Source organism: Schistocerca nitens, chromosome 10, assembly GCF_023898315.1.
Source record: "Schistocerca nitens isolate TAMUIC-IGC-003100 chromosome 10, iqSchNite1.1, whole genome shotgun sequence".
NCBI classification, from domain to species: domain Eukaryota; kingdom Metazoa; phylum Arthropoda; class Insecta; order Orthoptera; family Acrididae; genus Schistocerca; species Schistocerca nitens.
The window spans coordinates 234,884,475-234,899,019 of NC_064623.1; positions in this window are offsets into that span (position 1 = coordinate 234,884,475).

A 14,545-nucleotide genomic window follows, 5' to 3' on the forward strand; every position below is an offset into this window, starting at 1 on the left:
TCTCCAAGGGTGTAGTGCTGCCTCGGTCACCTTATGGTCGTTCTCCTGTGAGTCTAGATTTTCGAATCCGACGCAAAACTGACAGTTAATTGTAACGTTCAGAGCCTCTTAATGACGATGGAACACACAAATTGCGTCGCGATTCAATACATCGTCCTACAGTCGACTTGTCTCCAAGGGTCTAGTGCTGCCTCGGGCACCTTATGGTCGTTCTCCTATGAGTCTAGTTTTTCGAATCCGGCGCAAAACTGACAATTAATTGTAACGTTCAGAGCCTCTTAATGACGATGGAACACACAAATTGCGTCGCGATTCAATACATCGTCCTCCAGCCGACTTGTCTCCAAGGGTCTAGTGCTGCCTCGGGCACCATATGCTCGTTCTCCTGTGAATCTAGGTTTTCGAATCCGACGCAAAACTGACAATTAATTGTAACGTTCAGAGCCTGTTAATGACGATGGAACACACAAATTGCGTCGCGATTCAATACATCGTCCTCCAGCCGACTTGTCTCCAAGGGTGTAGTGCTGCCTCGGTCACCTTATGGTCGTTCTCCTGTGAGTCTAGATTTTCGAATCTGACGCAAAACTGACAGTTAATTGTAAGGTTCAGAGCCTCTTAATGACGATGGAACACACAAATTGCGTCGCGATTCAATACATCGTCCTACAGCCGACTTGTCTCCAAGGGTCTATTGCTGCCTCGGGCACCTTATGGTCGTTCTCTTGTGAGTCTAGTTTTTCGAATGCGATGCAAAACTGACAGTTAATTGTAACGTTCAGAGCCTGTTAATGACGATGGAACACACAAATTGCGTCGCGATTCAATACATCGTCCTCCAGCCGACTTGTCTCCAAGGGTCTAGTGCTGCCTCGGGCACCTTATGGTCATTCTCCTGTGAGTCTAGTGTTTCGAATACGACGCAAAACTGACAATTAATTGTAACGTTCAGAGCCTCTTGATGACGATGGAACACACAAATTCCGTCGCGATTCAATACATCGTCCTACAGCCGACTTGTCTCCAAGGGTGTAGTTCTGCCTCGGGCACCTTATGGTCGTTCATCTGTGAGTCTAGATTTTCGAATCCGACGCAAAACTGAGAGTTAATTGTAACGTTCAGAGCCTGTTAATGACGATGGGACACACAAATTGCGTCGCCATTCAATACATCGTCCTCCAGCCGACTTGTCTCGAAGGGTCTATTGGTGCCTCGGGCACCTTATGGTCGTTCTCCTGTGAGTCTAGATTTTCGAATCCGACGCAAAACTGACAGTTAATTGTAACGTTCAGAGCCTCTTAATGACGATGGAACACACAAATTGCGTCGCGATTCAATACATCGTCCTCCAGCCGACTTGTCTCCAAGGGTCTATTGCTGCTCCTGGCACCTCTTGGTCGTTCTCCTATGAGTCTAGTTTTTCGAATCCGGCGCAAAACTGACAGTGAATTGTAATGTTCAGAGCCTGTTAATGACGATGGAACACACAAATTGCGTCGCGATTCAATACATCTTCCTCCCGCCGACTTGTCTCCAGGGGTGTAGTGCTGCCTCGGGCACCTTATGGTCGTTCATCTGTGAGTCTAGATTTTCGAATCCGACGCAAAACTGACAGTTAATTGTAACGTTCAGAGCCTGTTAATGACGACAGGACACACAACTTGCGTCGCGTCTCAATACATCGTCCTCCAGCCGACTTCTCTCCGAGGTAGTATTGCTGCTCCTGGCACCTCTTGGTCGTTCTCCTATGAGTCTAGTTTTTCGAATCCGGCGCAAAACTGACAATTAATTGTAACGTTCAGAGCCTGTTAATGACAATGGAACACACAAATTGCGTCGCGATTCAATACATCGTCCTCCAGCCGACTTGTCTCGAAGGGTCTATTGGTGCCTCGGGCACCTTATGGTCGTTCTCCTGTGAGTCTAGTTTTTCGAATACGACGCAAAACTGACAATTAATTGTAACGTTCAGAACCTGTTAATGACGATGGAACACACAAATTGCGTCGCGACTCAATACATCGTCCTCCGGCCGACAGGTCTCCAAGGGTCTAGTGCTGCCTCGGGCACCTTATGGTCGTTCTCCTGTGAGTCTAGATTTTCGAATCCGACGCAAAACTGACAATTAATTGTAACGTTCAGAGCCTCTTAATGACGATGGAACACACAAATTGCGTCGCGATTCAATACATCGTCCTACAGCCGACTTGTCTCCAAGGGTCTAGTGCTGCCTCGGGCACCATATGCTCGTACTCCTGTGAGTCTAGATTTTCGAATGCGACGCAAAACTGACAGTGAATTGTAACGTTCAGAGCCTGATACTGGCGATGGAACACACAAATTGCGTCGCGATTCAATACATCGTCCTCAAGCCGACTTGTCTCCAAGGGTCTAGTGCTGCCTCGGGCACCATATGCTCGTTCTCCTGTGAGTCTAGATTTTCGAATCCGACGCAAAACTGACAATTAATTGTAACGTTCAGAGCCTGTTAATGACGATGGAACACACAAATTGCGTCGCGATTCAATACATCGTCCTCCAGCCGACTTGTCTCCAAGGGTCTAGTGCTGCCTCGGGCACCTTATGGTCGTTCTCCTGTGAGTCTAGATTTTCGAATCCGACGTAAACTGACAGTTAATTGTAACGTTCAGAGCCACTTAATGACGATGGAACACACAAATTGCGTCGCGATTCAATACATCGTCCTCCAGCCGACTTGTCTCCAAGGGTCTAGTGTTGCCTCGGGTACCATATGCTCGTTCTCCTGTGAGTCTAGATTTCAGAATACGACGCAAAACTGACAGTGAATTGTAACGTTCAGAGCCTGTTAATGACGATGGAACACACAAATTGCGTCGCCATTCAATACATCGTCCTCCAACCGACTTGTCTCCAAGGGTCTAGTGCTGCCTCGGGCACCATATGCTCGTTCTCATGTGAGTCTAGATTTTCGAATCCGACGCAAAACTGACAATTAATTGTAACGTTCAGAGCCTGTTAATGACGATGGAACACACAAATTGCATCGCGATTCAATACATCGTCCTCCAGCCGACTTGTCTCCAAGGGTGTAGTGCTGCCTCGGTCACCTTATGGTCGTTCTCCTGTGAGTCTAGATTTTCGAATCCGACGCAAAACTGACAGTTAATTGTAACGTTCAGAGCCTCTTAATGACGATGGAACACACAAATTGCGTCGAGATTCAATACATCGTCCTACAGTCGACTTGTCTCCAAGGGTCTAGTGCTGCCTCGGGCACCTTATGGTCGTTCTCCTATGAGTCTAGTTTTTCGAATCCGGCGCAAAACTGACAATTAATTGTAACGTTCAGAGCCTCTTAATGACGATGGAACACACAAATTGCGTCGCGATTCAATACATCGTCCTCCAGCCGACTTGTCTCCAAGGGTCTAGTGCTGCCTCGGGCACCATATGCTCGTTCTCCTGTGAATCTAGGTTTTCGAATCCGACGCAAAACTGACAATTAATTGTAACGTTCAGAGCCTGTTAATGACGATGGAACACACAAATTGCGTCGCGATTCAATACATCGTCCTCCAGCCGACTTGTCTCCAAGGGTGTAGTGCTGCCTCGGTCACCTTATGGTCGTTCTCCTGTGAGTCTAGATTTTCGAATCCGACGCAAAACTGACAGTTAATTGTAAGGTTCAGAGCCTCTTAATGACGATGGAACCCACAAATTGCGTCGCGATTCAATACATCGTCCTACAGCCGACTTGTCTCCAAGGGTCTATTGCTGCCTCGGGCACCTTATGGTCGTTCTCCTGTGAGTCTAGTTTTTCGAATGCGATGCAAAACTGACAGTTAATTGTAACGTTCAGAGCCTGTTAATGACGATGGAACACACAAATTGCGTCGCGACTCAATACATCGTCCTCCAGCCGACTTGACTCCAAGGGTCTAGTGCTGCCTCGGGCACCTTATGGTCGTTCTCCTGTGAGTCTAGATTATCGAATCCGACGCAAAACTGACAGTTAATTGTAACGTTCAGAGCCTGATACTGACGATGGAACACACAAATTGCGTCGCGATTCAATACATCGTCCTCCAGCCGACTTGTCTCCAAGGGTGTAGTGCTGCCTCGGTCACCTTATGGTCGTTCTCCTGTGAGTCTAGATTTTCGAATCCGACGCAAAACTGACAGTTAATTGTAACGTTCAGAGCCTCTTAATGACGATGGAACACACAAATTGCGTCGCGATTCAATACATCGTCCTACAGTCGACTTGTCTCCAAGGGTCTAGTGCTGCCTCGGGCACCTTATGGTCGTTCTCCTATGAGTCTAGTTTTTCGAATCCGGCGCAAAACTGACAATTAATTGTAACGTTCAGAGCCTCTTAATGACGATGGAACACACAAATTGCGTCGCGATTCAATACATCGTCCTCCAGCCGACTTGTCTCCAAGGGTGTAGTGCTGCCTCGGTCACCTTATGGTCGTTCTCCTGTGAGTCTAGATTTTCGAATCCGACGCAAAACTGACAGTTAATTGTAAGGTTCAGAGCCTCTTAATGACGATGGAACCCACAAATTGCGTCGCGATTCAATACATCGTCCTACAGCCGACTTGTCTCCAAGGGTCTATTGCTGCCTCGGGCACCTTATGGTCGTTCTCCTGTGAGTCTAGTTTATCGAATGCGATGCAAAACTGACAGTTAATTGTAACGTTCAGAGCCTGTTAATGACGATGGAACACACAAATTGCGTCGCGACTCAATACATCGTCCTCCAGCCGACTTGTCTCCAAGGGTCTAGTGCTGCCTCGGGCACCTTATGGTCGTTCTCCTGTGAGTCTAGATTATCGAATCCGACGCAAAACTGACAGTTAATTGTAACGTTCAGAGCCTGATACTGACGATGGAACACACAAATTGCGTCGCGATTCAATACATCGTCCTACAGCCGACATGTCTCCGAGGTAGTATTGCTGCTCCTGGCACCTCTTTGTCGTTCTCCTATGAGTCTAGATTTTCGAATCCGACGCAAAACTGACAGTTAATTGTAAGGTTCAGAGCCTGTTAATGACGATGGAACACACAAATTGCGTCGCGATTCAATACATCGTCCTACAGCCGACTTGTCTCCAAGGGTCTAGTGCTGCCTCGGGCACCATATGCTCGTTCTCCTGTGAGTCTAGATTTCAGAATACGACGCAAAACTGACAGTGAATTGTAACGTTCAGAGCCTGTTAATGACGATGGAACACACAAATTGCGTCGCGATTCAATACATCGTCCTCCAACCGACTTGTCTCCAAGGGTCTAGTGCTGCCTCGGGCACCTTATGGTCGTTCTCCTGTGAGTCTAGATTTTCGAATGCGATGCAAAACTGACAGTTAATTGTAACGTTCAGAGCCTCTTAATGACGATGGAACACACAAATTGCGTCGCGATTCAATACATCGTCCTCCAGCCGACTTGTCTCCAAGGGTCTAGTGCTGCCTCGGGCACCTTATGGTCGTTCTCCTGTGAGTCTAGATTTTCGAATCCGGCGCAAAACTGACAGTTAATTGTAACGTTCAGAGCCTCTTAATGACGATGGAACACACAAATTGCGTCGCGATTCAATACATCGTCCTACAGCCGACTTGTCTCCAAGGGTCTAGTGCTGCCTCGGGCACCTTATGGTCGTTCTCCTGTGAGTCTAGATTTTCGAATACGACGCAAAACTGACAATTAATTGTAACGTTCAGAGCCTGATACTGGCGATGGAACACACAAATTGCGTCGCGATTCAATACATCGTCCTACAGCCGACTTGTCTCCAAGGGTCTAGTGCTGCCTCGGGCACCATATGCTCGTTCTCCTGTGAGTCTAGATTTTCGAATCCGACGCAAAACTGACAATTAATTGTAACGTTCAGAGCCTGTTAATGACGATGGAACACACAAATTGCGTCGCGATTCAATACATCGTCCTCCAGCCGACTTGTCTCCAAGGGTGTAGTGCTGCCTCGGTCACCTTATGGTCGTTCTCCTGTGAGTCTAGATTTTCGAATCCGACGCAAAACTGACAGTTAATTGTAACGTTCAGAGCCTCTTAATGACGATGGAACACACAAATTGCGTCGCGATTCAATACATCGTCCTACAGTCGACTTGTCTCCAAGGGTCTAGTGCTGCCTCGGGCACCTTATGGTCGTTCTCCTATGAGTCTAGTTTTTCGAATCCGGCGCAAAACTGACAATTAATTGTAACGTTCAGAGCCTCTTAATGACGATGGAACACACAAATTGCGTCGCGATTCAATACATCGTCCTCCAGCCGACTTGTCTCCAAGGGTCTAGTGCTGCCTCGGGCACCATATGCTCGTTCTCCTGTGAATCTAGGTTTTCGAATCCGACGCAAAACTGACAATTAATTGTAACGTTCAGAGCCTGTTAATGACGATGGAACACACAAATTGCGTCGCGATTCAATACATCGTCCTCCAGCCGACTCGTCTCCAAGGGTGTAGTGCTGCCTCGGTCACCTTATGGTCGTTCTCCTGTGAGTCTAGATTTTCGAATCTGACGCAAAACTGACAGTTAATTGTAAGGTTCAGAGCCTCTTAATGACGATGGAACACACAAATTGCGTCGCGATTCAATACATCGTCCTACAGCCGACTTGTCTCCAAGGGTCTAGTGTTGCCTCGGGCACCTTATGGTCGTTCTCCTGTGAGTCTAGTTTTTCGAATGCGATGCAAAACTGACAGTTAATTGTAACGTTCAGAGCCTGTTAATGACGATGGAACACACAAATTGCGTCGCGATTCAATACATCGTCCTCCAGCCGACTTGTCTCCAAGGGTCTAGTGCTGCCTCGGGCACCTTATGGTCGTTCTCCTGTGAGTCTAGTGTTTCGAATACGACGCAAAACTGACAATTAATTGTAACGTTCAGAGCCTCTTGATGACGATGGAACACACAAATTCCGTCGCGATTCAATACATCGTCCTACAGCCGACTTGTCTCCAAGGGTGTAGTTCTGCCTCGGGCACCTTATGGTCGTTCATCTGTGAGTCTAGATTTTCGAATCCGACGCAAAACTGAGAGTTAATTGTAACGTTCAGAGCCTGTTAATGACGATGGGACACACAAATTGCGTCGCCATTCAATACATCGTCCTCCAGCCGACTTGTCTCGAAGGGTCTATTGGTGCCTCGGGCACCTTATGGTCGTTCTCCTGTGAGTCTAGATTTTCGAATCCGACGCAAAACTGACAGTTAATTGTAACGTTCAGAGCCTCTTAATGACGATGGAACACACAAATTGCGTCGCGATTCAATACATCGTCCTCCAGCCGACTTGTCTCCAAGGGTCTATTGCTGCTCCTGGCACCTCTTGGTCGTTCTCCTATGAGTCTAGTTTTTCGAATCCGGCGCAAAACTGACAGTGAATTGTAATGTTCAGAGCCTGTTAATGACGATGGAACACACAAATTGCGTCGCGATTCAATACATCTTCCTCCCGCCGACTTGTCTCCAGGGGTGTAGTGCTGCCTCGGGCACCTTATGGTCGTTCATCTGTGAGTCTAGATTTTCGAATCCGACGCAAAACTGACAGTTAATTGTAACGTTCAGAGCCTGTTAATGACGACAGGACACACAACTTGCGTCGCGTCTCAATACATCGTCCTCCAGCCGACTTCTCTCCGAGGTAGTATTGCTGCTCCTGGCACCTCTTGGTCGTTCTCCTATGAGTCTAGTTTTTCGAATCCGGCGCAAAACTGACAATTAATTGTAACGTTCAGAGCCTGTTAATGACAATGGAACACACAAATTGCGTCGCGATTCAGTACATCGTCCTCCAGCCGACTTGTCTCGAAGGGTCTATTGGTGCCTCGGGCACCTTATGGTCGTTCTTCTGTGAGTCTAGTTTTTCGAATACGACGCAAAACTGACAATTAATTGTAACGTTCAGAACCTGTTAATGACGATGGAACACACAAATTGCGTCGCGACTCAATACATCGTCCTCCGGCCGACAGGTCTCCAAGGGTCTAGTGCTGCCTCGGGCACCTTATGGTCGTTCTCCTGTGAGTCTAGATTTTCGAATCCGACGCAAAACTGACAGTTAATTGTAACGTTCAGAGCCTCTTAATGACGATGGAACACACAAATTGCGTCGCGATTCAATACATCGTCCTCCCGCTGACTTGTCTCCAAGGGTCTATTGCTGCTCCTGGCACCTCTTGGTCGTTCTCCTATGAATCTAGTTTTTCGAATCCGGCGCAAAACTGACAGTGAATTGTAACGTTCAGAGCCTGTTAATGACGATGGGACACACAAATTGCGTCGCGACTCAATACATCGTCCTCCAGCCGACTTGTCTCCAAGGGTCTCGTGCTGCCTCGGGCACCTTATGGTCGTTCTCCTGTGAGTCTAGATTTTCGAATCCGACGCAAAACTGATAGTTAATTGTAACGTTCAGAGCCTCTTAATGACGATGGAACACACAAATTGCGTCGCGATTCAATACATCGTCCTCCAGCCGACTTGTCTCGAAGGGTCTATTGCTGCCTCGGGCACCTTATGGTCGTTCTCCTGTGAGTCTAGTTTTTCGAATGCGATGCAAAACTGACAGTTAATTGTAATGTTCAGAGCCTGTTAATGACGATGGAACACACAAATTGCGTCGCGATTCAATACATCTTCCTCCCGCCGACTTGTCTCCAAGGGTCTATTGCTGCCTCGGGCACCTTATGGTCGTTCTCCTGTCAGTCTACTTTTTCGAATCCGATGCAAAACTGACAGTTAATTGTAACGTTCAGAGCCTGTTAATGACGATGGGACACACAAATTGCGTCGCGATTCAATACATCGTCCTCCAGCCGACTTGTCTCCAAGGGTCTAGTGCTGCCTCGGGCACCTTATGGTCGTTCTCCTGTGAGTCTAGATTTTCGAATCCGACGCAAAACTGACAGTGAATTGTAACGTTCAGAGCCTGTTAATGACGATGGAACACACAAATTGCGTCGCGATTCAATACATCGTCCTACAGCCGACTTGTCTCCAAGGGTCTAGTGTTGCCTCGGGCACCATATGCTCGTTCTCCTGTGAGTCTAGATTTTCGAATCCGACGCAAAACTGACAGTGAATTGTAACGTTCAGAGCCTGTTAATGACGATGGAACACACTTGTCTCCAAGGGTCTAGTGCTGCCTCGGGCACCATATGCTCGTTCTCCTGTGAGTCTAGATTTTCGAATCCGACGCAAAACTGACAGTTAATTGTAACGTTCAGAGGCTGTTAATGACGATGGGACACACAAATTGCGTCGCGACTCAATACATCGTCCTACAGCCGACTTGTCTCCAAGGGTCTAGTGCTGCCTCGGGCACCTTATGGTCGTTCTCCTATGAGTCTAGTTTTTCGAATCCGGCGCAAAACTGACAGTGAATTGTAATGTTCAGAGCCTGTTAATGACGATGGAACACACAAATTGCGTCGCGATTCAATACATCTTCCTCCCGCCGACTTGTCTCCAGGGGTGTAGTGCTGCCTCGGGCACCTTATGGTCGTTCATCTGTGAGTCTAGATTTTCGAATCCGACGCAAAACTGACAGTTAATTGTAACGTTCAGAGCCTGTTAATGACGACAGGACACACAACTTGCGTCGCGTCTCAATACATCGTCCTCCAGCCGACTTCTCTCCGAGGTAGTATTGCTGCTCCTGGCACCTCTTGGTCGTTCTCCTATGAGTCTAGTTTTTCGAATCCGGCGCAAAACTGACAATTAATTGTAACGTTCAGAGCCTGTTAATGACAATGGAACACACAAATTGCGTCGCGATTCAATACATCGTCCTCCAGCCGACTTGTCTCGAAGGGTCTATTGGTGCCTCGGGCACCTTATGCTCGTTCTCCTGTGAGTCTAGTTTTTCGAATACGACGCAAAACTGACAATTAATTGTAACGTTCAGAACCTGTTAATGACGATGGAACACACAAATTGCGTCGCGACTCAATACATCGTCCTCCGGCCGACAGGTCTCCAAGGGTCTAGTGCTGCCTCGGGCACCTTATGGTCGTTCTCCTGTGAGTCTAGATTTTCGAATCCGACGCAAAACTGACAGTTAATTGTAACGTTCAGAGCCTCTTAATGACGATGGAACACACAAATTGCGTCGCGATTCAATACATCGTCCTCCCGCTGACTTGTCTCCAAGGGTCTATTGCTGCTCCTGGCACCTCTTGGTCGTTCTCCTATGAATCTAGTTTTTCGAATCCGGCGCAAAACTGACAGTGAATTGTAACGTTCAGAGCCTGTTAATGACGATGGGACACACAAATTGCGTCGCGACTCAATACATCGTCCTCCAGCCGACTTGTCTCCAAGGGTCTCGTGCTGCCTCGGGCACCTTATGGTCGTTCTCCTGTGAGTCTAGATTTTCGAATCCGACGCAAAACTGATAGTTAATTGTAACGTTCAGAGCCTCTTAATGACGATGGAACACACAAATTGCGTCGCGACTCAATACATCGTCCTCCAGCCGACTTGTCTCGAAGGGTCTATTGCTGCCTCGGGCACCTTATGGTCGTTCTCCTGTGAGTCTAGTTTTTCGAATGCGATGCAAAACTGACAGTTAATTGTAATGTTCAGAGCCTGTTAATGACGATGGAACACACAAATTGCGTCGCGATTCAATACATCTTCCTCCCGCCGACTTGTCTCCAAGGGTCTATTGCTGCCTCGGGCACCTTATGGTCGTTCTCCTGTCAGTCTACTTTTTCGAATCCGATGCAAAACTGACAGTTAATTGTAACGTTCAGAGCCTGTTAATGACGATGGGACACACAAATTGCGTCGCGATTCAATACATCGTCCTCCAGCCGACTTGTCTCCAAGGGTCTAGTGCTGCCTCGGGCACCTTATGGTCGTTCTCCTGTGAGTCTAGATTTTCGAATCCGACGCAAAACTGACAGTGAATTGTAACGTTCAGAGCCTGTTAATGACGATGGAACACACAAATTGCGTCGCGATTCAATACATCGTCCTACAGCCGACTTGTCTCCAAGGGTCTAGTGTTGCCTCGGGCACCATATGCTCGTTCTCCTGTGAGTCTAGATTTTCGAATCCGACGCAAAACTGACAGTGAATTGTAACGTTCAGAGCCTGTTAATGACGATGGAACACACTTGTCTCCAAGGGTCTAGTGCTGCCTCGGGCACCATATGCTCGTTCTCCTGTGAGTCTAGATTTTCGAATCCGACGCAAAACTGACAGTTAATTGTAACGTTCAGAGGCTGTTAATAACGATGGGACACACAAATTGCGTCGCGACTCAATACATCGTCCTACAGCCGACTTGTCTCCAAGGGTCTAGTGCTGCCTCGGGCACCTTATGGTCGTTCTCCTGTGAGTCTAGATTTTCGAATCCGACGCAAAACTGAGAGTGAATTGTAACGTTCAGAGCCTCTTCATGACGATGGAACACACAAATTGCGTCGCGATTCAATACATCGTCCTCCAGCCGACTTGTCTCCAAGGGTCTATTGCTGCCTCGGGCACCTTATGGTCGTTCTCCTGTGAGTCTAGATTTTCGAATCCGACGCAAAACTGACAGTTAATTGTAAGATTCAGAGCCTCTTAATGACGATGGAACACACAAATTGCGTCGCGATTCAATACATCGTCCTACAGTCGACTTGTCTCCAAGGGTCTACTGCTGCCTCGGGCACCTTATGGTCGTTCTCCTGTGAGTCTAGTTTTTCGAATGCGATGCAAAACTGACAGTTAATTGTAACGTTCAGAGCCTGTTAATGACGATGGGACACACAAATTGCGTCGCGACTCAATACATCGTCCTCCAGCCGACAGGTCTCCAAGGGTCTAGTGCTGCCTCGGGCACCTTATCGTCGTTCTCCTGTGAGTCTAGATTTTCGAATCCGACGCAAAACTGACAGTTAATTGTAACGTTCAGAGCCTGATACTGACGATGGAACACACAAATTGCGTCGCGATTCAATACATCGTCCTCCAGCCGACATGTCTCCGAGGTAGTATTGCTGCTCCTGGCACCTCTTGGTCGTTCTCCTATGGGTCTAGTTTTTCGAATCCGGCGCAAAACTGACAATTAATTGTAACGTTCAGAGCCTCTTAATGACGATGGAACACACAAATTGCGTCGCGATTCAATACATCGTCCTCCAGCCGACTTGTCTCGAAGGGTGTAGTTCTGCCTCGGGCACCTTATGGTCGTTCATCTGTGAGTCTAGATTTTCGAATCCGACGCAAAACTGACAGTTAATTGTAACGTTCAGAGCCTGTTAATGACGATGGGACACACAAATTGCGTCGCGATTCAATACATCGTCCTCCAGCCGACTTGTCTCGAAGGGTCTATTGGTGCCTCGGGCACCTTATGGTCGTTCTCCTGTGAGTCTAGTGTTTCGAATACGACGCAAAACTGACAATTAATTGTAACGTTCAGAGCCTGTTAATGACGATGGAACACACAAATTGCGTCGCGACTCAATACATCGTCCTCCGGCCGACAGGTCTCCAAGGGTCTAGTGCTGCCTCGGGCACCTTATGGTCGTTCTCCTGTGAGTCTAGATTTTCGAATCCGACGCAAAACTGACAGTTAATTGTAACGTTCAGAGCCTCTTAATGACGATGGAACACACAAATTGCGTCGCGATTCAATACATCGTCCTCCAGCCGACTTGTCTCCAAGGGTCTATTGCTGCTCCTGGCACCTCTTGGTCGTTCTCCTATGAGTCTAGTTTTTCGAATCCGGCGCAAAACTGACAGTGAATTGTAACGTTCAGAGCCTGTTAATGACGATGGGACAAACAAATTGCGTCGCGACTCAATACATCGTCCTCCAGCCGACTTGTCTCCAAGGGTCTAGTGCTGCCTCGGGCACCTTATGGTCGTTCTCCTGTGAGTCTAGATTTTCGAATCCGACGCAAAACTGATAGTTAATTGTAACGTTCAGAGCCTCTTAATGACGATGGAACACACAAATTGCGTCGCGATTCAATACATCGTCCTCCAGCCGACTTGTCTCGAAAGGTCTATTGCTGCCTCGGGCACCTTATGGTCGTACTCCTGTGAGTCTAGTTTTTCGAATGCGATGCAAAACTGACAGTTAATTGTAATGTTCAGAGCCTGTTAATGACGATGGAACACACAAATTGCGTCGCGATTCAATACATCTTCCTCCCGCCGACTTGTCTCCAGGGGTGTAGTGCTGCCTCGGGCACCTTATGGTCGTTCATCTGTGAGTCTAGATTTTCGAATCCGACGCAAAACTGACAGTTAATTGTAACGTTCAGAGCCTGTTAATGACGACAGGACACACAACTTGCGTCGCGTCTCAATACATCGTCCTCCAGCCGACTTGTCTCCGAGGTAGTATTGCTGCTCCTGGCACCTCTTGGTCGTTCTCCTATGAGTCTAGTTTTTCGAATCCGGCGCAAAACTGACAATTAATTGTAACGTTCAGAGCCTGTTAATGACAATGGAACACACAAATTGCGTCGCGATTCAATACATCGTCCTCCGGCCGACAGGTCTCCAAGGGTCTAGTGCTGCCTCGGGCACCTTATGGTCGTTCTCCTGTGGGTCTAGATTTTCGAATCCGACGCAAAACTGACAGTTAATTGTAACGTTCAGAGCCTCTTAATGACGATGGAACACACAAATTGCGTCGCGATTCAATACATCGTCCTCCAGCCGACTTGTCTCCAAGGGTCTATTGCTGCTCCTGGCACCTCTTGGTCGTTCTCCTATGAGTCTAGTTTTTCGAATCCGGCGCAAAACTGACAGTGAATTGTAACGTTCAGAGCCTGTTAATGACGATGGGACACACAAATTGCGTCGCGACTCAATACATCGTCCTCCAGCCGACTTGTCTCCAAGGGTCTAGTGCTGCCTCGGGCACCTTATGGTCGTTCTCCTGTGAGTCTAGATTTTCGAATCCGACGCAAAACTGATAGTTAATTGTAACGTTCAGAGCCTCTTAATGACGATGGAACACACAAATTGCGTCGCGATTCAATACATCGTCCTCCAGCCGACTTGTCTCGAAGGGTCTATTGCTGCCTCGGGCACCTTATGGTCGTTCTCCTGTGAGTCTAGTTTTTCGAATGCGATGCAAAACTGACAGTTAATTGTAATGTTCAGAGCCTGTTAATGACGATGGAACACACAAATTGCGTCGCGATTCAATACATCTTCCTCCCGCCGACTTGTCTCCAAGGGTCTATTGCTGCCTCGGGCACCTTATGGTCGTTCTCCTGTCAGTCTACTTTTTCGAATCCGATGCAAAACTGACAGTTAATTGTAACGTTCAGAGCCTGTTAATAACGATGGGACACACAAATTGCGTCGCGACTCAATACATCGTCCTCCAGCCGACTTGTCTCCAAGGGTCTAGTGCTGCCTCGGGCACCTTATGGTCGTTCTCCTGTGAGTCTAGATTTTCGAATCCGACGCAAAACTGACAGTGAATTGTAACGTTCAGAGCCTGTTAATGACGATGGAACACACAAATTGCGTCGCGATTCAATACATCGTCCTACAGCCGACTTGTCTC